Here is a 24,857-nt window from a genome sequence, read left to right on the forward strand (position 1 = left end):
TTAATCTTCAGAGAAAAACAGCTCTGTGAGGTTGGCCTGAAGATGTTCAGATTCTACCAGTCATTGAGGTGTTCCGTATTTAAATAGTGTGGGCCCTGCAGTTACTTTCACTTTTTTTCTGAAGTTATTTGTTGGATCTTTCCGGTAAGGTTTTTCTCCTGCTTCTCAGTAGATGAACACACTTCCTTCCCTGAAGCAGTGGGGGCACCAGCTTTTCCCTCCGGCATTGGGTAAACCAGGCGAACGTGGTCTTGACATTGCGCTGCTCCACAGCTTGCCTTTCCTCCTGGAATCAGGACACGCTCACCTCCCGTCTTTCAGATCAGGAGACCAGGGCAGGGCAGGGCTCTCCCGGCAGCCTGGAGGGAATTACAGGAGCCAAGAAAGCCTGAGCTTCCTCATTCCTACACCACATGCTGGAGACACGGCATTTAGCTAATTGAGCTGAGTAGCCAACCAAATCTCTAATCCTTCCTAGAATGTAGAAAGAGGTCATTTCTTGCCTCACCTCATAAACTAGGAGCCAAGAAACAGGGAGAGGAGAGACAGGACAATGCCTGGTAGTTGCCGTGACCTGCCTTGCATTTTAAGCACTTGAATCATCCCCATACTGGCCCAACAATTAAGGATCTACTTTCTCTGCTGCTGTCTAGAGGACTAAAGATCTTATTTTTAATAAAATAAAAATTTTAATAAAAATCATTAATGAAATAAAATTTTTAATTTTTAATAAAATGAAACAAAGGAAAACATTTGTTTAATGCAATAAAATTTATTTGAAATTTTATTTGTAATCACATCAGGGCATTTTAAGATCAAATTTCGCGTTTCTTGGTTCTGTTCTCTGCAGAGCATCCAGTGAGACAGCAGCATTGACTGGCTGAGCAGAGATCACAGGCCTCGGAACGTCAGCGTAGCAGAGATAACCATGGTCTGCTGGTTTTCTTCTGTTCTGTGAGTCACTTCTCTCCTTTTGACTTCAATCCCTTGCCCTGATTTAGTACTTCAGCCATTTTAACCAGGATTACAACAACTCTCTCTAGATTTGTCTTCAGAGCAGGAAACTGTGGAATGGCCACAATATCATTCAAGTTTAGGAGGCTTAAGGACGTGTGCAACCCTCCTACGAGAGTGACATCCATCAACCCAGAGTCAAGAGGAAAGGAGCCTGGGGTCCCTTGGCAGAGGGGAGGAGAGTCAAGATCCTTTATGGGACATGTGAGCCCAGGAGACCCCACCTTGCTCCTGCTCCACGATGGTAACCCCTCCAACAGCCAAGGAGAAACTTGATGAGAATCTGGTGTTTCAGCCGTGTTCCGGGTTGGAAATGATCCAGAGAGACAACTGTTCTGACACTTTGAGTCAAATCTTCGATCGTACCTCTCTAGTACCATGCTTCAAAGCTCTGCTCAAGAAGCTTTCTCCAGTGAATGCCTCCCCTCTAATGTTGCCATTTTCTGACCTTTCCCACTCCATTTCTGCTTTGCCAAATAGCCCCCAGTTCACACTGCTTCAGCCTTTCCTTTACTCAGCACTTTTTTTTTTTAAAGACTCTTTTTATTTATTTATTTATTTATTTATTTATTTATTTATTTATGGCTGTGTTGGGTCTTTGTTTCTGTGCGAGGGCTTTCTCTAGTTGTGGCAAGTGGGGGCCACTCTTCATTGCGGTGCGTGGGCCTCTCACTACCGCGGCCTCTCTTGTTGTGGAGCACAGGCTCCAGACGCGCAGGCTCAGTAATTGTGGCTCACGGGCCCAGCATTTGGGATCTTCCCAGACCAGGGCTCGAACCCGTGTCCCCTGCATTGGCAGGCAGATTCTTAACCACTGCGCCACCAGGGAAGCCCATTACTCAGCACTTTTATTTTCAGGGTTCAATGTAGACTTTTTACGAATTGCTTCATTGTCTCTCATGGATATCAGACAATGAACAGAGGTTCTCTCTCTTTCTTTCTTTTTTCCCTCCTTCTATGTTGAATAAATAGTGGACATCCAAGAAGCATGAGTTTTTAGATTCATTCATGCTCAACCCATTAATTTAGGGGGAATTGTACAGAAAGAATCTGGTCTTTGCCACTTTTTAACTCATCTCATGTGCCTATCCAAAAATACTGGCGAGTTTTTCCATAAGTGAGGATATAGTCATCAGAGAGAGCATTTATTTAAAGATTCTTTGTGATTGTGCTTTGTTGATTATAGTTTGCTTAGAAATATTTACTAGTCTTCAGTGGTGTGTGTGTGATTGCTTCTTATACTACTCTCAAAGAGTTTCTTACCAGTGTAAAGTCTTAGAATCGCTTATATTCTCTTTGAGGGGTAGACCGATACATACATCCTTCTTCTTTCATTTAAGTTTAAATCTTGTTTGCAGCAAACTGAATAGAAGAATGCTGTCACTCTTGAAATAACAGAAACAGCTTTCCATGGCTTTGACTTCCTTCCACAAGATGGCTAGGACATCCCAACAGAGGAACACTGTCATGACCTTTAATGTTTCTCTTTAATAGGGTGGGAGGAATTTCAGAGAATGATATGCCAAGCAATTCCCGCTGAGAACTCTGAACTCATGAGTTTTGCAGTCTTTCAAGCTAGGTGACTCTATTTTGTTGAACACAAAATAATCTTATACTTATTTATAGCAAAAAAAAAGTCCTTTGTAAGAAATGTGACTGGGGACTTAATCCAGAGTCTATAGCCGAGAGAAGCAAACTTTAATGTGGGTTTCGTGGTCCAACTGTCTCCCCCACTACTTCGAAATGTTTGCAGTCACAAAGGGTTAAGATAATGGCCATCAGGCCATTCCATTCTTCACAGTTCTGGTCAGAGATAAATGAGAATACGCTTCCCTGCTGTGCAAACATCCTTTTTATTAATACTGGGTGAACAAGAATGTAAGCACATTTGGCTGCAGAGAAAACTAACAGAATTGGAAATGCAGAATATTAAAGCTCAGAGTCTAACATCAGGCTTTCAAAGGCCAAGTGAATAAAAAGAAAACAATTACAGAATAAGCAGCAGAGCTGACATGAAAATGGATCAGCATATTAAAACTGAAGTGTGACACCAACGTGTTCCACGGGCGTGCCCAAGTGGCCAGGGCATGGTTTGCTCACATAGGAAACAGTTACATTGTCTCCGAAGTGAGGATGGCTCTCATTGTCCCCCAGGTACAATATTTAATTTGAGCTCATGCTCTTCATCTGAATGCATAACACTTATTGTTTATGCAAATATTCGGCAATGAACCTCCCCCGCAGTGCCTAGTGATACATATTATATTCTCACATATTGTACTTTAGCTCTTAGATTATTGTTTTCTTTTATATGTACATATGGCATGTCTTCCTAGTTAGAGCCTAAATGATTTGAGGTCAAGGACTGTGCCATATTCATTTCCATAGGACCTATCCCAATTCCTTGCACGTAGTGGGCATCAGGACCACCACATTGCAAACTCCAAGGGCATTATTCACATTACGTTGGCGATGCTCCCTGGCGTTATGCACTCCAGGGGGTAGACACACAGTGGGTACTTTTGGATCTGATGCAATCCGGGGAAGGCTGGCGCAATGAAAAGAAATTCTTTTGTATTGCTTCCGTGATCTGGGGCAAAGGAAAGTCCCTGAACCTTAGTTAAACACAGTGCTGCTGCTTTGAATAAGTGCTCTTTGGATTCTAAAATAGAGAGAAAAATCACACTAGTAACTATTTCTGGGTGCAAAGTAGTCTCCACATTTGCATTCTTACACTAACTAAAGTCACGAATGAGGATCTCTACCAACCACTCAGACAAAAAAACAGAAGCCTTAAGAGGGTTGCTCAAAGTTAGGAAAGTTGTCCTTTTCATGAAGGAAAGTATACATAGCCAGCTTCTACACTCCTGGGTCAGCTTCCCTGCCCTAACGATCTGCTTGGGTCTAGTGAGAATTAGATTTAATACAGACTCAGTGGAGTAAACACTGCATCTGGGCAGAGAAGAAAACACAGAGGTTTCTGAATAAGAGGATTCGCACATTCTTCCATCCAGCTGTTCTCTGGCGTTTCCGAAGTTTTATTTCTTCTGTAGAAAATGAGATGCATTCCTCTAAGTTTCCAAAAGAATGTACAGCTCCTATTAAATAATATTAAGAATGTTCTCTGAACAGACAGCACATGCTAAAACTGCAAATGCCCACCTGTAACGATGGATTTCAGTGATCAAATCAATAATGGCCGATGGCTTTCTAGGAATAAAGCGATATGTTCAAAGCCGACTTTATAATTAGGGGAATGTGCTGTAAAGAAGGGTCCACATCCAGAAAGGTGAGAGAGAAAAGGGACTATTTGGTGGAGAACGATCCTGACTCTTGATTTTGCAAAGTGCTAATAATGTTGGCTCAGTTTGACTTCTCAAGGCTGGACAGAGACCAATACTTTAGTACTGCTGATTGGCTCTGAGGAGAGGTTTCTGAAAAGAAATGAATACGTAGAAGTAAATGAAAACCTCAGACAAAACTTGATATTCATAGGTCAGCTGTCTGGACTTGAAACAAAATCCTACCTGATCATTCTCTTTGTGCATTTGTCTTTGTTTCCTGTGTTCCTTTTCCCCTTTCTGCTTTCTCTCTCATCTCTTTTTCCCCTTTATGTAATATGCTTCTGTTAGAACAATATTTTCATCTTCAAATGCAGCATTTTCAAGAAAATGTGGAATTTTTAAAATACAATAAGCTGATTTGCAATCAGTGAATGCACACCAGTACAGGACGGCTTTGAATGGTGCTTACATTCCACTGATGTGAATGGCTACATGCAGGAGCCCGGGTCTTTGTAGGCTCTGGCAGGACAAGGATAAGTAACAAAATAAAGAAAGACTCTCCATGAACAGTGTGATCTGCAAAGATGAGACAGAGACCCTGGGATCTGAGTGACTAGGAAATATCCCTAATGAACTCTCTTGCTCCGTCTCCTCTGAGCTCCCTTCCAGAGCACAGAAGACTACAAAGCAAGCCATCATGCTTGAAAGTGAGGCTACTAGGAAGAAGAAAGACAAAAGTCTGAGGCTGAAGGGAGGTTCTGAATTAGTGATAAGCTGCCGCATCCCACATGCAGCGGCTTTCTTCCATTCCTGGGGAAAGTGTTTTATTAAACACACCGTACTCCTTTGCAGTGTCCTTCATTAACTTTCTTTTCCCCTAATATGGTTACTGGAAACAAGCAGCTGAGTTTTCTGTTTTCCTAAGTGCTATGTAAATAGCTACTACAGGCAGGTGAGACAAACAGCAGGGTCACATTTGAAGAGTCGTCTTATATTTATATTGAATCCGGCAAAAAACACTCACTGGCCACATTCAGAAGCTGTGGAAGCTACTTACTAAAGATGTGAGCTGGAGGGAACCTGGGGCCGGAACATATTAGGTGTGAATATGGTTTTATCTGTTTATCTTCCCATTACTCACCCTTGCACCTCTCTCTCCCTCTCTCTTCCAAATTTATTTGGTTTCCTCTCTAGAGGTTCTTCCGCAAAGATACCATAATTAATGGATTGGATCAGTTCAGGATGAAAATGATTAAATCGACTATTTAGATTCATGTAACAAAAAATTAAAAATAAAAATAAACCACCACTGCCATCACCAGCACCACCACAGCAACAATCAAACTAGGAATTTCACTGTTTTTCCATCTTTTGGTAGTTGTGTCCAAGGTACTTGGGAAGAGGCTTTTTCAAATGTAAATTTTCAGCTTCAGGAGTGATTGATTTGGACCAGCCTTCGTGGAGCAGTACATTCATTCAGCCAGGCACTAGCACACAAAGAGCCCCTCTCTGGGCAGAGATCAGCCCCAGGACTGGGACCCGGGGTGAATTACTCACTGCAGAGAACACACAGTCGCCAGTGTTCCTGCCTTTTAGAAATCAAGTGTCTGTTAGTGGAGAACTACAAAAATCACAGGCACAATGCACTTTACTTTTACAGCACACGTGTGCACATGCACACACACACACACAGTAATTTAGAAAATGAATTGTTCTTGATAACTGAATATCCTGTCTAAGGAAAAGTTTGCCAATTCTCAATAAATTAAACACTTCAGAGCCTCAATATCTAATTCTAGAAAGCTACTGAAAATAGTTTTGTCTCTCTCTTTGGTGACTCTAAGGCCTGTGATAGCTTTGTAGCATTTACTAGCTGTGGGATCTGGGGTGTCTCCTCATCTGTGAAATGGGAATAATCACAGTATTTGCCTCATCTGTACACTGTAAGCATTAAGCAGGATGACATACATAGCACAGCACCTGGCACAACATAAGCAGCCAAAATATGTTAGTTGTTGTTAATATACTCTTGTAATGTCTTTCATGAATAAAGAATCTGACAGTCAGGAGTAAAATAACATTAACTTTTTTCTTTGCTTTCAAAACTTTTTTGATTTTAGAATAATTTAAGATTTACCAAAAATTTGCCAAGATATTACAGTGTCTCCGGACATGTTTTACGCAGTGTCCCCCATGTTACCATCTTACGTAATTGCAGGATGTTTGTCAAAACCAGGAAGTCAACACTGACACATTACTATTAACTAAACCCCAGCCTTTACAGAGATGATTCCGGTTTTACCACGAATGCCCTTTTTCTCTTCCAAGATCGCACCCCGGACACCCCCTCACATTTCATTGTCATGCCTGTCTCCTCTGGTCTGGGAGCTTCTCAGTCCTTCCTTATTTTTCATGACTTTGACAGTCTGGATAATACTGGTCTTTTGAAATCCATTCATTTGGTAGAATGCCCCTTAAATTGGCTTTCTCTCGTGGTTCTTCCCATGATTAGACCAGGGTCATGGGTTTGGGGAAGAATTCCACAGTGGAAAGGTGCCTGTAGAGAATGGACTTGAGGACATGGGGAGGGGGAAGGGTAAGCTGGGACGAAGTGAGAGAGTAGCATTGACATATATACACTACCAAATGTAAAATAGATAGCTAGTGGGAAGCAGCAGCATAGCACAGGGAGATCAGCTCGGTGCTTTGTGATAACCTAGAGGGGTGGGATAGAGAGGGTGGGAGGGAGACGCAAGAGGGAGGAGATATGGGGATATATGTATATGTATAGCTGATTTACTTTGTTATAAAGCAGAAACTAACACACCATTGTAAAGCAATTATACTTCAATAAAGTTGTTTAAAAAAAAAGTTACTATTGTTCCCTTTTATTTATTTATTTATTTTATTGTTCCCTTTTAATTACTGTCTTCTTAGGAAGCAGGTAAGTCCAGTCCAAATTTAAGGGGAGGAGAGTTAAGCTTCACCCTCCTGGAGCTTTTGTTTCATTTTGTTTTGTTGAAATAATCTTTGAGATTCTTTTCTAATGAAGATTTGTCCTTTTTTCGCCACTTATGTTTTTATTTATTCAATAATTTATTTATATCAGCATGGATATATATATATACATTATATTTTATATATACATTTTATACTTCGGGTTATAATCTAATACTACATTATTCTGGCACTCAAATTTCTCCAGTATGGAAAATAGAGTTAACCCATACAACAATTGCAACGAGCCCTAGGGATATCTTTTATAGCATGACTTCAATAATTGTAATCGAAGCTGAGTGGAAAGAAATTTTGAGCAAAATTCCATAAAAGAAACTGCCTGTAAGTATGCATTCAGAAGGCTGCACAAATAGGAAGAGACCGGTGGTGGAGCAGCGTTTCATGGTGATGGTTAGAAACATTAATGAAGGTAATAAAACGTATGATACTTTATGCACGGGAGAGCTGATTCTGCTTGGCTGCATCTAATCACTTTGGAAAAAGGCTTTGTGTCAACTGATAACAAGTTTGTGTTTGAGTCTGTATTGCTTTGGAGATGACGTCTGTCTAATTAGATCAGAAATAATTCTGAATCACAAACAGTACATAATGTAAATTTTGATTTTACTATCATTCATTGTAATGTAGTGAGAATCAATGACATTTCATTCATTGGGACAATGGAGACACTAAGTTATAAGTTACAGTCCAACATGTGAATTATTAAGCCTAGTGAGCTAATCAACTGTGGAAAATAGGTCTTGTAAACAATATCAATGCTTTGTTTTTTATGAGAAAGAAAAAGAAATATAGACAGTTGTATGTTTATCAGCAGTAAAAACTACATTAAATGTTACCAGAGGGAGATAAAAGTTACTAAAATCAGCTTAATTTCCATGCAAACTATAATGTAACATTAAGTTTCATATGTACTGCATATACAAAATTTTAGAATTAATCCATATAGAATATGTACCTCCCTTCCCCTTTATTTTGCATGTCCCTTGCTATTTTTGAAAACTTCAATGCAGCCATGTTTTGAATACCACCAGGAAGTTTCTTAAAATGTTAATGCTCATAAAAATGACTCAGTAAAAGAGGCATTTAAGAACAATGTGTGCACCAAAACCCCCCCAAAAAGCAACAACAAAAAAACCAATGTGTGCACTATTTCTCTGTTATTTTAGGGCACCAAGAATGTTCTTGCCTCAGTGATGTTTACCCATGTTATGCCGTTACCAGGAAAGCTCCCCCGCCTACCCTCGATCTATCTTTCTCTCTCTCATTGCCTGGCTCCTATTCATCATTCAGGACTCATCCCTCACTTTCTCATAAAGTGTTTCCTAGGCTCACTCTTGTATAGTTCACTCCTCTTACTTTCTCTTAAAACACTCTGTTCTTGATCTTGGTGGCATTTCCCACAATTTGGCAAACTTGTGTAACACTAGCCTCTCCTACTAGACCTTAATCTCTTTTGGGCAAGCATCTTGTCTAATATTCACCACTGTACACAAAACACTGTTGGCAAAGAAAAGTATTTTCCTCTACCCTTCTAGGTTCTTCTGGATGGCCTACTAATTAAACTGACATGAGACAGATTAACAGGATGAAAAAAAAAAAGAAAACAAATTTAATTACATGCATATGGGGAATCTGCATCAACATGGGAGGTTCCAAAGACAGTCAGGCAAAGTGAGGTATACATGTCATTTTGGGCTAAGGAGAAGGGGGCAGGGGTCTGGGACTTCAAAGGGAAGGAAGGCAATTCACAGCAAGATGAAAAAAGAGCAAATTTTTGGTAAAGAAATATTTGCTGGGCCATGTAGAAAGAATGGGACATAGAGAGGAATTTTAGCAAACAGACTTTGATAGGTTCCTCCCTGTCTACCACCTCAAGTTCATATTATACTATAGATATTTCTGGTGATAGTTCTCTTTCCTGGATTAGCCCCCTATCTAAATTCTTCTAGGTAGTTAAGAGGGAGGTGAAAAGAAAAACTTCCTGAGTCTTTCGTTTCTTCCTCACATGCAAAAGAGTCACGTTTGGTACAGCAAATTTTGCTTCCCTACAACACCTAACAAAGGGCCTGGTCTCATATATTTATTGATAAATATATGTGTAAATAAGGTAGCACTAAACAAAGAATGCTTTTTGATGCTTAAAATAAATAGTCTTTTCCCTGTTTGAGATTTTAGAACAGAACCGAAGTACTTTGTTGGAGCAAACACTGACAAACTTTAAATTGTTTATACTCGTAGAACTACTTATAATGTGTAATTTTTACAAGGTGTTTTATAGATTATAAGTAGTTTTCTACAGGCTAGTCCAACATACCCCAAGTTTCTCTAAAAAGTTTCTTCATTTCTCAAAAGAGGAAACTGAATGAGATTGCAAGAGGTTAAATGAATTAGCAGAACAGTAAAATTACTTGGGAGAGCAGTGAGGAACTGAGCACTGCCTTCTGATTTAAGTTTCAAGGGGCAGCTGGCACCTGGCTGATGTGACTCGATGATGATGACGCGTCAAGCTGTCACTCCATAGCATGTAGGCCTAGAGTTTATTTTTTTCTAGTCTGTGGCTTTAGTTTTATGCCTAAAGTCAGAGACACACTCCGTAAGTTCATGCTGACAGTCACTTGAAGCAAACATTTTCCTAAGTTAGATGTGATCACACCTCCTTCATTGGTCTCAGAGTATGTCATAATTGTTGCCATTAGAAATTAGTTTACTATATCATAGCCATATGTTTGCATGTATAATGGGTTTCACAAACTTATCCTTATAAGAAATAAATAGCATTTTTTTCCTTTGCTTTAAATTTACCTAAGCCCCTTCTTACCCAGCCAGTGTAAAGTCGTATCTCACTCCTCAGTGGAAAATGCTCCTTGCCCATTACTGTGTGGAGGTTCCAGCACCTGGCGTCTCTCAGAAGCGATCAGACAGGTTCTCTGAACACTGATTACTCTCGCCCTGCTTAAGGCCCCAATCCAAAGGACTGCAGCAGGTAGAAGGACTCTGTTACTCTTACGCTGTGGGGAAGCTGGGAGCCTTACGTGGCTGCAGCACTGAACTGTTTGCTCTGAGATTCCCCCACCTCCCTGGAGTGCTGCCAAGGAGGGGGCAAGATCAGATCGCCACTTCTCCTTGGAGCCTCCGACCCCAAGCACACACTTCCTCCCAGCTGTAGGAGACCTTCTTCTTCCTTTCTAGTGTTTTCTCAGAGGAACACCCTCTCCCAATTTTCCCCCTGGGACACATACAACAGCTCTTTGACAGGTTCAGGCATTTATAAAAGGCAAGAAGAAACACTGACATCTGCTTCTTCTGTGTCCTGCCCTAGAAAAATCCCCAAAGCAATGAAGTAATAAGGAATTAGTAAGCCATATGAGATAGAGGAAGAACAAAATATCAGGAGAACAAACATGCTATTTTTAACATGACATCCTACTACAGATTTCTTTTCCCCGTTACAGTGTGAGCATCTTGACAGTAGTAAGTGTATCTTTTGAATTTTGATATTACTATGCATAGTCTCTGATATAGTAGGTCCTTATATGTAGTGGAAGGAAAGAAAAATGGAAAGAACAGAGGAAGGGAAGGGAGGAAAGAAGGGAAAGAGAGAGGAAGGGAAGAAAGGTAAAAAGGCAGAAAAGAAAGGGAGAGGAATATAAATATTGTATCAATGCAACAAACGTGCATTGGACAAAGAAAGTATTCCAAGTATGTTGCTAAATGGTATTGGTCACATAGAAGTGCATCAGCGACCCAGGAGCTCAAAAATGAGAAGACAAAAAACAAACAACCCAATCCAAAAATGGGCAGAAGACCTAAATAGACATTTCTTCAAAGAAGTTATACAGATTGCTAACAAACACATGAAAGAATGCTCAACATCACTGATCATTAGAGAAATGCAAATCAGAACTACAATGAGGTATCACCTCACACCAGTCAGAATGGCCATCATCAAAAAATCTACAAACAGTAAATGCTGGAGAGGGTGTGGAGAAAAGGGAACCCTCTTGCACTGTTGGTGGGAATGTAAATTGATGCAGCCACTATGGAGAACAGAATGGAGGTTTCTTAATAAACTAAAAATAGAACTACCATACGACCCAGCAATCCCACTACTGGGCATATACCCTGAGAAAACCATAATTCAAAAAGAGACATGTACCACAATGTTCACTGCATCACTGTTTACAATAGCCAGGACATGGAAGCAACCTAAGTGTCCATCGACAGATGAATGGATAAAGAAGATGTGGCACATATATACAATGGAATATTTCTCAGCCATAAAAAGAAATGAAATTGAGTTATTTGTAGTGAGGTGGATGGACCTAGAGTCTGTCATACAGAGCGAAGTAAGTCAGAAAGAGAAAAACAAATCCCGTATGCTAGCACATATATATAGAATCTAAAAAAAAAAAAAAAAAAATGGTTCTGAAGAACCTAGGGACAGGACAGGAATAAAGACACAGATGTAGAGAATGGACTTGAGGACACGGGGACGGGGAAGGGTAAGCTGGGACGAAGTGAGAGAGTGGCATGGACATATATACACTACCAAATGTAAAATAGATAGCTAGTGGGAAGCAGCTGCATGGCACAGGGAGATCAGCTCGGTGCTTTGTGACCACCTAGAGGGGTGGGATAGGGAGGGTGGGAGGGAGACGCAAGAGGGAAGAGATATGGGGATATATGTGTATGTATAGCTGATTCACTTTGTTATAAACCAGAAACTAACACACCATTGTGAAGCAATTATACTCCAATAAAGATGTTAAAAAAAAACAAGAAGACGAGATATATATATAAATATATATAAATAACTTTAAAACAGGATGGATGTTGAGACATGCTCTACAAGACACCAGGAATCTGCCACATGCACAGCCTCTCTAAAAAAGACCATTCTAAGGCACAGGTACTTTGGCCAACATGACTACCAACTTCCAGTCCCAGACTGCACTGGAGGGGACACCTGACCCAAAGGCATTTAGCCAGCAAACTGAGATGGTGCCTTTTGTGAAAAGATGAGCTGAGCGGATGTTGTGTATTGATTGGATCTGATTTCAAATCCACTTGTTTATGACTTAAATGATGTTGTTTTAATCCACTTGTTTTTGACAAAGAAAAAAAAGTTGTCTTTAGAAGCTGTTTTGACATAAGAATGGAGTTGTGTACGGTTGACATCTCTCATTTGTTGTCCTTGTTAAGCACTTAGTAACTCAGCTGCTGGGGGGCCCTCCTGGGGACTTACGGATAAGAACACATGGAGAAGCAACTATGGCAAGGGGACATTTGGACTGTAAATACTGTGAGTTTGCAAGGAATATCCCAGAGTTTCAGTCAGGACAAAGCTACTCCCTGCTGATGGAGTTCTCCGAAGATCTTGAAACACTTGCTCCTGTCATGGCTAAGGTGACTCTTTGGTGGGCAGTGGTGTTAAATTATGCAGCAGTCTCAGGAAGAGAAGGGACATCTGTTCCTTATAGGCAGTGTCACAAGCCATGCAACGGTCCCCTGGGGTGATAACCCTTGGAGCAGTCTAGCCTGCCCACAACACAAGTGCCACTATCCCCCAGCAATGTGCTCTGGCAGCAAGGGACTTTTATTTTTGCCCTGCCTCTGGATGTCAGCTTTTGGTTGGCCAAGCCCTCTCTCCCGAAAAACTGAAACTCATAGAAAAGGTACACCTCAACTGGATTTGGACTTTATTTCTATCATCTCCCCTGGAACAATAGGATAATTAATCTATCATGGGTTCAGAGTATGTTATCTATTTCTTGGCTTATTGAGTCATTATCCTGTATGATATTAGCTTGTGAAATCATTTTAATGAACTTGTGTTAAATAAACTATTGGCAAAGACAGTCTCGGTCTCTGAACATAATGTGCCACCGATCAAAAAAAACATCCAATCAGATTCTCTCTCAGGAGGCAAGCAGCTACATCTTTGCATATGAAGGCAGCCCTGAGCATCATTAGCCTTTACAAAAGGCCCCACTTTTTGCTTTATTTTGTGTGCTTGGAAAACTTACAGTCCCTGACTCTTTACAAGATGTATCATGATGTGAATTGTTTTGGTGTTAATCATGTTATTAGGTACCTATACAGCCCAACCTATGAGCCACCGTTATATCTAATAATCGGCTTTATTCAGTATCCCCTTCCTCTTTCAGCTTTTATTTTTTAATTTACTGAATATGTACTATATTCCAGGGACTGAATTTGCAGCCTAGCTTAGGGGAGGATGACCCATTTACATAGATAATTACAAGTCAAAAAATGGGTGGTATATGTCAGAAGAATGATGACATAAAGTTAAGTGTACTGAAGTTGCAAGGTAATGTCTGGTGAAATAGCTGATTTTAAGATTTCTTGATTTGTTCAGATGGTTCTCGATTTTTAATTCTCTTTTTAAATCCTCTCTTCTTCCCTGAGCTGACTTCAGCACTGGTGTGGTGATAATATGTGAAGTGTTCCCCACTCTGAGATACTTTCCAAATGCTTCTGTGATCAAAATATTTACCTAGCGTCACTGTAATTAAATAACAAAGGAAAAGTGCATGCATTTTCACTGGTACCCAGTCCAAAAGGGGAACATAGATAAAAATATCATATTTAGGTGATAGGATATCCCTGGAAACAAGTAATAGTCATATCGAATTGTGATTCAATTTGGTAAATATTATCTGACTACTGGGAAATCATGAGACATATTGTAGCAACAGAGCAGCATGTCTCCTGCAATAACCTTTTTATTTATTTAATCCAGCTCATTAATAAAGATCTTCTTTTCGTTTTCCTGATGTACGAATGCTCCAAAACCACAGGCTCACATTTTGACAGCTAATTTTGCAGGATATAATTTTCCTGCTTAACCCAAGAGGAAAGAGAGATGGATGATTGAGATTAATCATTTGTAAAATTATAATTCTGTCACAGATAATAATTTGCAAGATGTTTCCCTTTCCTGAAATCCCTAGAATGCACCATAAATTGTCACACTTTGTAACCGACCGTGTAACACATTCGGGGACTCCTAATGAAGCAAGTCTGCTAGAAAAACAAACCAGTTGCCTTATAATTGGCATGTTCCCCACGTGACTATTCTCCTGTGAAGGAATGTTGTGCCGTGGGTGAAGAAGGGTTTAAAAATTATTATTCAAGAGGTGGTTATCTCCATCTCTTATTACCATTTGAGCTGTAATATATGGTATTTCTTTACCTCGAGTAAGCCTGTTAGAAGACACCATTGTGTACCCAGGTGAATCGGTCCCATGTGGAAAAATGAGCAAATTGAGAAATTTTTCATTATTTTCAATTAAAAAAAGACTAACAAAATGGCCATATAAAAGTACTGACTTTTTGACAATGGATATGTGAGTTCAGGGTGCACAGAGTTTACTCTTGTACTGGCAGATGTCTCTGTAAACTTTCCTTTATTTTCTAAATCCACTTGATAGGCATTTAATACTGTTCCAACAACAAAGGCAAAGGAACTTCAAGGATTTTATATGAGGTTGGCAGACAGTACAAAGACTGTATAAGACTCTATGGAAGGGGCAGGGGGATGGGGCATGGCTTTCTGTAGTTTCATGGCCCGCATTTAGCTAAATTGATTAGGGCTGAAGTTAATGAGATCAGGGTCACAGGTTCAATGTCTGGGTGGGCCAGCTAGCTTTGCTCTGTTCACATCTGCAGACTACACTCAAATCCCACCAGTCCCAGGAATACATGCTGAAAGGGTACAGGCTAAAGAGGGTTTGAATGCGTGAAAACACTTCCATCCTTAATTCTTCCTAAAAAATAGCACCTAAAGGCCTGTTTTGCCAAGAGTTGACCACTTCTCCCCAAGCCCACAGCCTCCATTTTGGTTGGACCCACCACTATCTTTTGCCAAGATTATTGATGTAGCTTCCAACTCCTCTCCCTGCTACACCCCCGCCTCCTTCAGATTATTCTCAACAAAGATGCAGAGCAATCCTGTTAAAATGAAAGTCATGGTACACCACTCATGCTCAAAAGCCTCTGATAGCTTCCCTTCTAACTCCAAGTAAGAGCCGAAGTCCTCGCAATGCCCAATGAGACCCTAGACAATTTGCGATTCCCACCCCTCAGTCTTTCCTCAACCCAGTGGAAACCCTCTCCTCCCAACCCCTCTGCAATGTCTGGTGTATCCTCCATAATAAGCTTAGGCTGTCACAACTTGTAGCGGGAAAACTGTTTACCAGAAGATATTGCTTTTTGAGCTAACACCTGAAAGAAAGGAGGGGCAAAGGTCTAGCTTCCTTCTTAAGAACTGGAAAAAGGAGAAGGATAAAGAAAAAAGCCATAAATTCATCCCATATGTTTTCTTTGACAACAATAAAAGCAAAACATAAATTAATATCTCAAATATCTCAGTAAATACAAATTATCCCACTACACGTAAAAAGTAATCTCCTGATTGCCTCAAAGAAAGAAAATACTTTCCTAAATTTTTTGTAAGTACCCAGTCCTAGAGAGACACTGGTGTAGAGTGTAACACAATTTAAAGCAGGAAGTTTGCTTTGATCTTCAGAGCTCGATGTCAGTTCAGGGAAGACAGAAATATACAGGACCAGAACTAGGATCCCTAGAATTTTTCGAAGAGAATTATAACAAATCTTTCCCGAGTATGTTCTGGCAAACTTAATGAAGGAAGTCACATTATAGAATTCGTTTCAGAAGTCAGCTGTCTAATAAAAAATAATGATTTACATTTACAGACTCATACAATATCTCATTTGAGTATGTGGTACACATAAGGCATTCATTCATGCATTTAAGAAACATGTAATGAGCACCTATTATAATGTAGGCACCGTTCTGGGTGCTGGTGGTAGATCAGTGAACAAACTTAACAATAGCACTGCCTTCACGGGTCTTATATTCTGGTAGGAGGAAACTACAAAAAATATAATAAATACTTTATATACTATATTACAAGCTGGAAAGTGCTACGGATTAAAGGAAAAATGGACTTTAACAGGGGAAATCAAGAATGCTGGGGGTAGGGATGGCATAGGGGGCAAGGTATGCAGCTGCATGTTACCTATGTTATAGGACAGCAAGAAGGACATCATTGTCTCCACTCCACGCATCTTGGAGGTAAATGACTTCCCCAGGGGCAGCTGACAATTAGCTAGCAGATACAGCTCTGAAGCCCAGCTTTAACAAAGAAATCCTTTAACTTTTTTTTTGTCTACACCTTGCTGACTCTTTAGGTAATGGAATAGCATTGTTTTGATCAGAAAGTCCCTTAAGTCATACTTAATATCTTGCTTTAAAAGCATGGTTCCATCCCAAGCACCCAAGGCCAGACCTGCATCCATATGTTAGGGTTTTATCTCTGTCCACCCATGATTTCTCTATCTGCCTCTATCCTACCATGCCTGCAGGAGAAGCAGGTAATGGTGGAGAGGCAAGTGACCATGTTTTGTTAAGACCTGGAGATGATCAGCTCAGTCTCTGTGGCCATGTACTTTATATAAGTTTTTTTTTAGACAACAAAAAATGACAAGCAAATATGATGAACAAATATATGGCAATATTCTATTAAGATGTGGTATTTCAAAACGGGTCTCTAGAATTTCTCACTTACATTGAATGTCTACAACTTTTCTTGGTAGAAAGTGTTGTGACTGCCCTTAGAAAATGTGTATTCAAAGGTTCTTTCAATTAAAATAAGGTAGTGAAATGAAAAAAGAAAAAAAGGCAGACAATGAAAAAGAAAGAGATCGGCACCTACTAGGACACCTATATGTTCACTGACTTTCTCAAAAGGAAAAAGGATAGTACAGAAACAATCCACCCAAAACAAATAAGTTAAACATGATTTAGGGATGGTAATTGAATCTGTGGCAAAAGGACAAGGACCATTTATTTTCTGTTTTGGGCTGATGTCTCAGAAAATTTTGATTTTTAGTTGGGGTTAAGTAAGGGGAAATTGAAAAACCGCCTGGTATGTGGCTCAGTCTTGATCTTCTATGATATGCAAAAATGATTTGACCTTACCCTTCAGATGACTATCTTCCTGTAGCCACTTGCTTTTCACTGTTGTTTTGTTGTGGCTCCTCTGTCATAAGGATACGAAATACCCCAGTATCTTTACAATCAGTGATCACCTTAACATCTGGATTTCTTGGACATCTGCCTGAGACCACTCACCACTCACAAGACCACCAGGCCACCTCTACCACAAAAACTGATGCAGCCCTGTTCACAGTTAACTGATACACAGAGATAGAAACTCATCCTGGGCTGGAGAGTCACGAGACAAGGGAATCAGATGTTGGCTCTAATGGAAAAATTAACAACCTCTGCTCTGGTTGTCTATATCTTCCTTGTTTGGACTTTCTGGAAATCTGTGCTTCTAAACTAACAAATGAAGCTATGATCACATAATCAAAACAACTGGTGGAAAACTGGAAAATTCAATCAGCCAGGTGTTTTGCCTACACAATCTCATGGCCAGTTTGACTAGCTGTTTTCATTATGTTGGTTATTTTCTTTTTGAATAATTGTTTTTTCCTATTATGTAAGGTAATGTATATTCATTGTGGGAAATATACACACTATATTAAAGCACAGCTGTGAACATTCTTTTAAATCCAGAATTTCTATACTTTTAATATTTTTGTATATCTCTTACAAGTCTTTAAAAAAATTTCTTATCTATCTCTGTGTGTGTGTGTGTGTGTGTGTGTGTGTGTGTGTGTGTAGTTTTTTAGATATATGCTCTACCTAGAATTTGGAATCTGTTTCTCTTACCTAAAAATAAATCATGATTATTTTCCTAGATTATTAAATATTATCTTCTAGCATGATTTAATTATTGAATAGCACCATAATTTTCTTTAACCAGTCCCCTGTTGTTGGGCAACTAAATTGCTTCTAGTTTTCAAAGTTATAAATACATAAAATACTGATGAATAATTCAGAACATTTTGTACAGATATTAGATTATTAGTAATGATTATAATCTGAATGAATTTTTGCTGAATAATATTGATGAATTGACAACTAATTGCATGAGAGAGTCCAAGTAAATCTGCTAAATGATTATTTATATTTTTTTAGTTCAGTGGGACAAAAAAACAGCAGAATAACACTATCTTAAAATTTTATACTGACATATTCAATGGCATGCATTTACATACTTAACTCATTTTTTTTTTTAATTTATTTATTTTTATTTATTTATTTTTGGCTGTATTGGCTCTTCGTTGTTGCGCGAGGGCTTTCTCTAGTTGCGGCGAGCGGGGGCCACTCTTCATTGCCGTGCGCGGGCCTCTCACTATCGTGGCCTCTCTTGTTGCGGAGCACAGACTCCAGACGCGCAGGCTCAGTAGTTGTGGCTCACGGGCCTAGTTGCTCCGCGGCATGTGGGATCTTCCCAGACCAGGGCTCGAACCCGTGTCCCCTGCATTGGCAGGCAGATTCTCAACCACTGCGCCACCAGGGAAGCCCAACTTAACTCATTTTGATAACAATACTCACATCAGCTCTCTGAGTTTACTAGGAGCAAAGTAAGAGGACCAACACTTCTTGGTTCTGTGCTAGTCTTTGCATATGTTATTATGGTGTGATTTAAACTGGTGTCTTAGACTTGATTAACATATTACTAACTTAGGCTATTGAATGTATACTGATTAGAGGCACTTCAGAGACAGGAGCGTTTGAAGCTCTGTCTTCTATTGAATGTAAGTCTGAAAGGAGATGTGTCATTAATTCAGGAAATCTCCCTGAGAGTTCTTGTTTTGGAAATTAACTACCTCTAAAGAAGCATTGATATTTATTGGTTGGGTGGACCTTTCTTCAGATTCCTACAAGGAAATCAGAATTTGTGTTGGCCCAATCAACGAAATACCTTTGGATTCTATATGAGTCACTGTGTACACCCTTTCGGCCATATTACCCAAATCAAGAGCAACTTCTCCAGGTCACTGCCCTGAACAAGATGTGGTGGCGTGGGGCTTTTGAAAGGTTTTTAGGGGTCCAGCTGAGCTGGGTTTCTAGAATAGCATAGCTACTAGATGTCTGAGTCTCAGCAGAAATACGACTCAGAGGGACACCAAGTCACAAGGCCTTCAGTATATCTTTTCCTAATTCAGTTCCCATAATCCCATTACTTCTGATAAAAGCTATTACTTCCCAAGGCTGAAGTTACAACATTACTTCCCTAGAATCACCCTGGCCTTCTGCTGTTCTGCACTGTTTAGAACCTGGAATGCAAGAAATTTCTCTTTGGTGGGAAATGAGTCAATTTGTAGCATATCTCAACCTCTTCTGCAGAAGTCTGGAGGAGACTGAGTCTGTTTTGCAGTCCTTGGTGGAGAGGGCTGCACGTGGAGACCAACCATGGACTTCTGATATCTGTTTCTATAGAACAAATCCTATGCTTGATCATTATCTGTTAGTAGAGACTTGATTGTACAGGAATACAGTTCATCTTGGAAAAGAATGACTGTTTTATTGATTATGGAAGGTAATCACTGGATTGGAACAAATGCTAGTTATAATATGTCCATATACATCCTAAACCAGTACCAGAAAAATAGTATAAAAACAGGGTAAAAGAGTATGTTCAGCAATACCTAATTTTACACCAAGTATTTCTATTAACATGGCAGGATATTCAGTAGTATTCACTGGTATTTTGAGTGGTGAAGACCTCAGAGTAACTGCTTTTTTTATACTTCAGATCTGGGTTATTTAGACTATTACCAGAAAAAGAAATGCTCAATATTTTGAGCTCTTTGGGGGCCTAGAAATGTGAAGCATGTAAAGTAGAAAGATAGTTTAAGTATCTTTTCAAGTTTCGGCATAAATCTACATGGCTCTTTAGTAATTAAAGCATATCCTAATTGCTTGAGGCCATCCAACTGGAATAAACATTGGGAATCTTGACCACTTCCTGTGAAAAGAATCAGCTCCACCTCAGTGTGAGAGAATTGAGGGAACCCACGAGGAGGCACTCACTCTTTGATATCCACTGATGTAGGCAATTGGGCCATCCCACAAGCCCCCCTTGCTCAGGGAAGTGAAGATAAGAACTGGGTACCATAACCATAGCCATGAAGAATCTTAAAATAAACAAGCAGAAATGTTCTTCAACTTGAGTCATGGCTTTCAAAGTGCAGGTTCATGCAGGAAGAAACATAGTAATGGTTAGAGAATGAATATGTGAGATCAAAAATATACTTTCAGATTTAAGGGTATTCTTATATGCGACATCCCATCTCCAACAAGGAGTGAGTTCTGCTAGAAAAATCACATTGCCCCGTTGCTACCTTTAGAAGTTACCAGTTCACTTACTTTATTTTTACCAATTATGTTACGTTTGTACCCCTTGGCTTGTCAGCAGGTCTCTGTGTGTACAACAATGACTCCAGTTGGTTTGTTTTACTGGTTTAACCTGGGAGTCCTAGAATTCTATTGACTGCATTTCTTGTTAAAAACAAAACCAAAACCAAAACCAAAAATCAAACAAACAAAAAACTGGCATCACTTTAAGGGACACTTGCTGTCCTATCAGACCACTGATGTGAACGTAATACAAGACTGTACAGTTTTAGCATTAGGTTTAGTAATTACATGTGTGCATTTTAATTAAACCAACTGATGTTCTCTCAGTGCCTACTAGAGCCTATAAAGCTAGGAAGCCCAAATTTATTGCACTCTCATTGGAAGGAAAATAGCATACCTCGTAAGGGTATATTGTATTTTGGTTTGATGTTTATTATGGCCAGGATTGTCACCCTTGGTTCTGAAACCTGAGGTGAATTGCGACACATTTCAGTTCATGGATAGTTTTAACTTGTAAAATGAAACAATCTGATCTGACTCTCTTTAAGAAACTAATGCAAGAAGGAAAGATCATAGATTTGGAAATTAAGTAAACTCAACAACAAAGAAAATATCTGTTAGTAATCGGAATAATCCTCCTAAATGGCGGTCTCTGAGTTGATGACCTAAATGAATTTATGCCTAGGAAATTAAAGCTTTGCTATGATGTAGATGAACTAGACAGCCTCAAATCAAAATGTATTAAAACTTTAAAAGCATTGCATCCATCCATTCTCCAATAGAAATGCTTTATATAAGTTACATAAAGGAGAGAGAGTGAAAACATGAGATATTCATCAAAATATTTATACCTTGCTCTGTTGTGAGAACTGTTACACGCTGATATTTTGTCATATTTCTGTTAGAAAAGACAGGAAGTCCTCACCTCAGGGCCCCATATAAGAAATGAGATGGGATTGGATGTCATCACTATCAATCATTCAGGTATAAGAGAGGGAGGTGGATCATCTGCTTCCCAGTGAAGTGAGACCAGAAGGTACCTGTGTCATCTTTGTCAGCCTCTTTACTGCTTTAACTTTTCAATATAATTCAAAGAAAGAAACCTCCCGACAGAGGGATGGCTGTGAATCCAAAGTGAGAAATACGTGAATAATAGCTAATATTATCAAGAGCAGAAACTAAAAGAGCTTGTAGAAAATCCTTTTTGTTTCATCTCGGAGTTTTGAAGTTTTCTCTCAATGCTTATAAAATGAGCAAATTAATTAAGGGAGGACCTAGAAAAGAGAAGGGACTCTCCCCTGGTCTTTAGCCAAGAGTGCTCCGTAAACACTCCCCAGCAATCTGGCAAGGCAGCATTATATCATCATTATCTCACAAACAAAGAAATTGAGACCAAGAAAGATCAGACATCTCTTTCAATATCACCCTGCAGGGAAGTAGTAAAATGGGAAACCTTATCTGCGGGCTCTGTCAATGCTTTTTCAAATAGCAGGGTGAGAGTGACAAGATAATCTTGAAAGATGTGAAAATAAAGAATGTATATTTAGATGGTTAAACAAAATCGATGATTTGAAAACCGTAGGTAAAGTGACTTATATATCACTGCTATAAACCCCAGCCCTCCTGAAGGCAAGTGCAGGCATCTGTCTCTTCAAAACAGAGATGAGATGTATTTAGAGAGGAAGCTCTTAGGCTTACTTCCCTACCCTACAGTAAACTAAGGTGGCGACACCTCCTGAGAACAAGGGTATACAAAGGTAAACTCCTGTCGGAATTGCTGAAATAAATATGAAGTTACTTAGTTTTCTGGATTTGGACTTGTTTGGGTTCCAAGAGCCAAGTTCCTTCTGACCGTGCAAACATGTGAGGCTTCGGTAAGCCATGAAACTTTTAACACTGATGCTAATAAAAGTCTGCACATTTTTGGAATCTTTTTTGGAGTCAACCTTAGGAATATTTCTGGAGCCAGATGACATCATAATTGCCCTCATTTTTTAGTCAACCACACCCGATTGATTATTGAACAACAAAAATGTTATTAGTCATACTGTAAATCCTCTGTACAGCCCAAAGTGGTTCCAAATTATTTATATGTAGTAAAAACTTGGGACACTTTCAAAGGACAAATATCTGACCCCTTATGCATATTCAAAATAATATCCCGAAGTCTAGGAAGACAGTTTCTAAAAAATGAGCTCCAACAATTAGAGAGCAATGTCAGTGTAGTTTGAATAGTGGCCTCCAAGGTGACTACTTAAATGACTTCACTCACATGGATGTTTGGGTCCAGAAATGTTTATATAATGAATTCAAGAATTCTTCTCATAGGGAACTTTCTTCAAATAAGATAATGGCTTAATGTGTCATTGATTTCAATAGTAATTTCACATTTTGATTATGTATTATTCACTCCTATGATTTTTCTTTCTAATTGAGATATACCTTACAGTAAAGGACACAGATCTCATGTGTACAGCCTGGAGAATTTTAACACATGTATGTATACTTCTGGGTAATGAACACCAAGATCAAGATATAGAACATTTCAGGCACCCCACAAGGCTCCCTATATCCCCTACCAGTCTGTATCCCCACCTCAGGCTGACCACTGATCTGACCTCTAACCACAATAGATGAGTTTAGCTTACTTTTGAATTTCATATAAATGAAATCATAGAATTGTACTGTTTTGTATCTGACTTCTTTCACTTAATATCATGTCTATGAGATGCACCCATGCTCCTGTGTGTAACAGTATTTTTTTTGCTTTGTTTTGTTTTTTTAATTTTTATTCATATATTTATTTTTATTTTTTGGCTGCATTGGTTCTTCGTTGCTGTGCGCGGGCTTTCTCTAGTTTCTCTAGTTGTTGTTCTCTAGTTGCGGTGAGCAGGGGTTACTCTTTGTTGCGGCTCTAGGGGTGCGGGCTTCGGTAGTTGTGGCACATGGGCTCAGTAGTTGCGGCTCACGGGCTCTAGAGTGCAGGCTCAGTAGTTGTGGCACACGGGATTAGTTGCTCCGCGGCATGTGGGATCTTCCCGGACCAGGGATCGAACCCGTGTCCCCTGCATTGGCAAGTGGATTCTTAACCACCACGCCACCAGGGAAGTCTGTGTAACAGTATTTTGTTCTTTTTGTTGCTTTGAATATTCCATTCTGAGGTTAGACCACAATGCATAGACCCATTGTACTGCTGGTAGATGTCTGGATTATTTACGTTTGGGGCTGTTATGGATAAAGCTAGTATGAGCACTCTTATATGTGCTTCTGGGTCCTCATTTCTGTTTGGTATGTTGCCAGGAGAAAAACTGCTGTGTCATACCTATTTTAACTTTCATAAGCACTGCCAGAAATTTTTTTCAAAGTGTTTATACCAATTTACACTCTGGTGTTTGTTAAATGACATAAAAGGAAAGACCATTTAAGCAATTGACCTTCCTATATTCATCAGTATTTCTTTACATGAGCTGTTCTTTTCTTTAAGGGAAGCTTGTAGATATTAAAACAAAATCACTGCCATATTATTTTCCTCTTTGCTCTCCTGGACTATTTCTAATCCATTGAATTTGTAAAGTCTCCATCTTCTTTCTTGCTATTTTCGCTGGAGACATAAGGTGATTCCTTTATGGCACTTCACTGTTGATTTGTGTGTCTTGTATTTGCACTTGGGGTGAATGGCTGGCAAGGGAGTGCGCCATGCTCTCCTCTCTCACCTGCTGCCTGTGTGGATAAGACTACGATCAGCCTCAGAGGTGGAAGGCCATGACTTGCTCTGTGTGTGAGCAGACATGAGACCCAGGAGGTTTGACAAAGGCAGTGTGATATCTTCCACAGCATCTGATAAAATTCCGAGAAGTATAGTGACAAATTCAATTCCAAATCCCATGGTCGCCACTACCTGAGCCTCCACCTTGTCATCACTCAAGATTTCATCCTTAACTTGCCCAGATAATTACCCTTTGGTAAGGCCAAGGTTCTAATTCTAGTTAAGAAAACAAAATATCACTGGCAGTTCTTCCCAGCTGTATGTTTTAGTGATTCCAGATGTGCAAATCAAAGAAATGCTGGCAACAGTGTGCTGTCCAAATAAAAAAAAAGGAAATGAAATGTGCAGACTGTTTTCTAAACATTTCAAAGACCCTGGAAATCCAGCTGACACCAAAATCAATATTTGCACTTTAATCTTTGCTTAATTTGAACTAATAGAGTCTGTACCAAAGA

The 24,857-nt window shown here is 39.6% G+C and overlaps 1 pseudogene; it reads right to left on the bottom strand.

Moving 5' to 3' along the window:
* LOC137765494 (thioredoxin domain-containing protein 17 pseudogene) lies at window positions 1–24,522 on the bottom strand (annotated as a pseudogene).
* Window positions 24,523–24,857: the final 335 nt, after the last annotated feature.

This window comes from Eschrichtius robustus, chromosome 5 (assembly GCF_028021215.1).
Source record: "Eschrichtius robustus isolate mEscRob2 chromosome 5, mEscRob2.pri, whole genome shotgun sequence".
NCBI lineage: Eukaryota > Metazoa > Chordata > Mammalia > Artiodactyla > Eschrichtiidae > Eschrichtius > Eschrichtius robustus.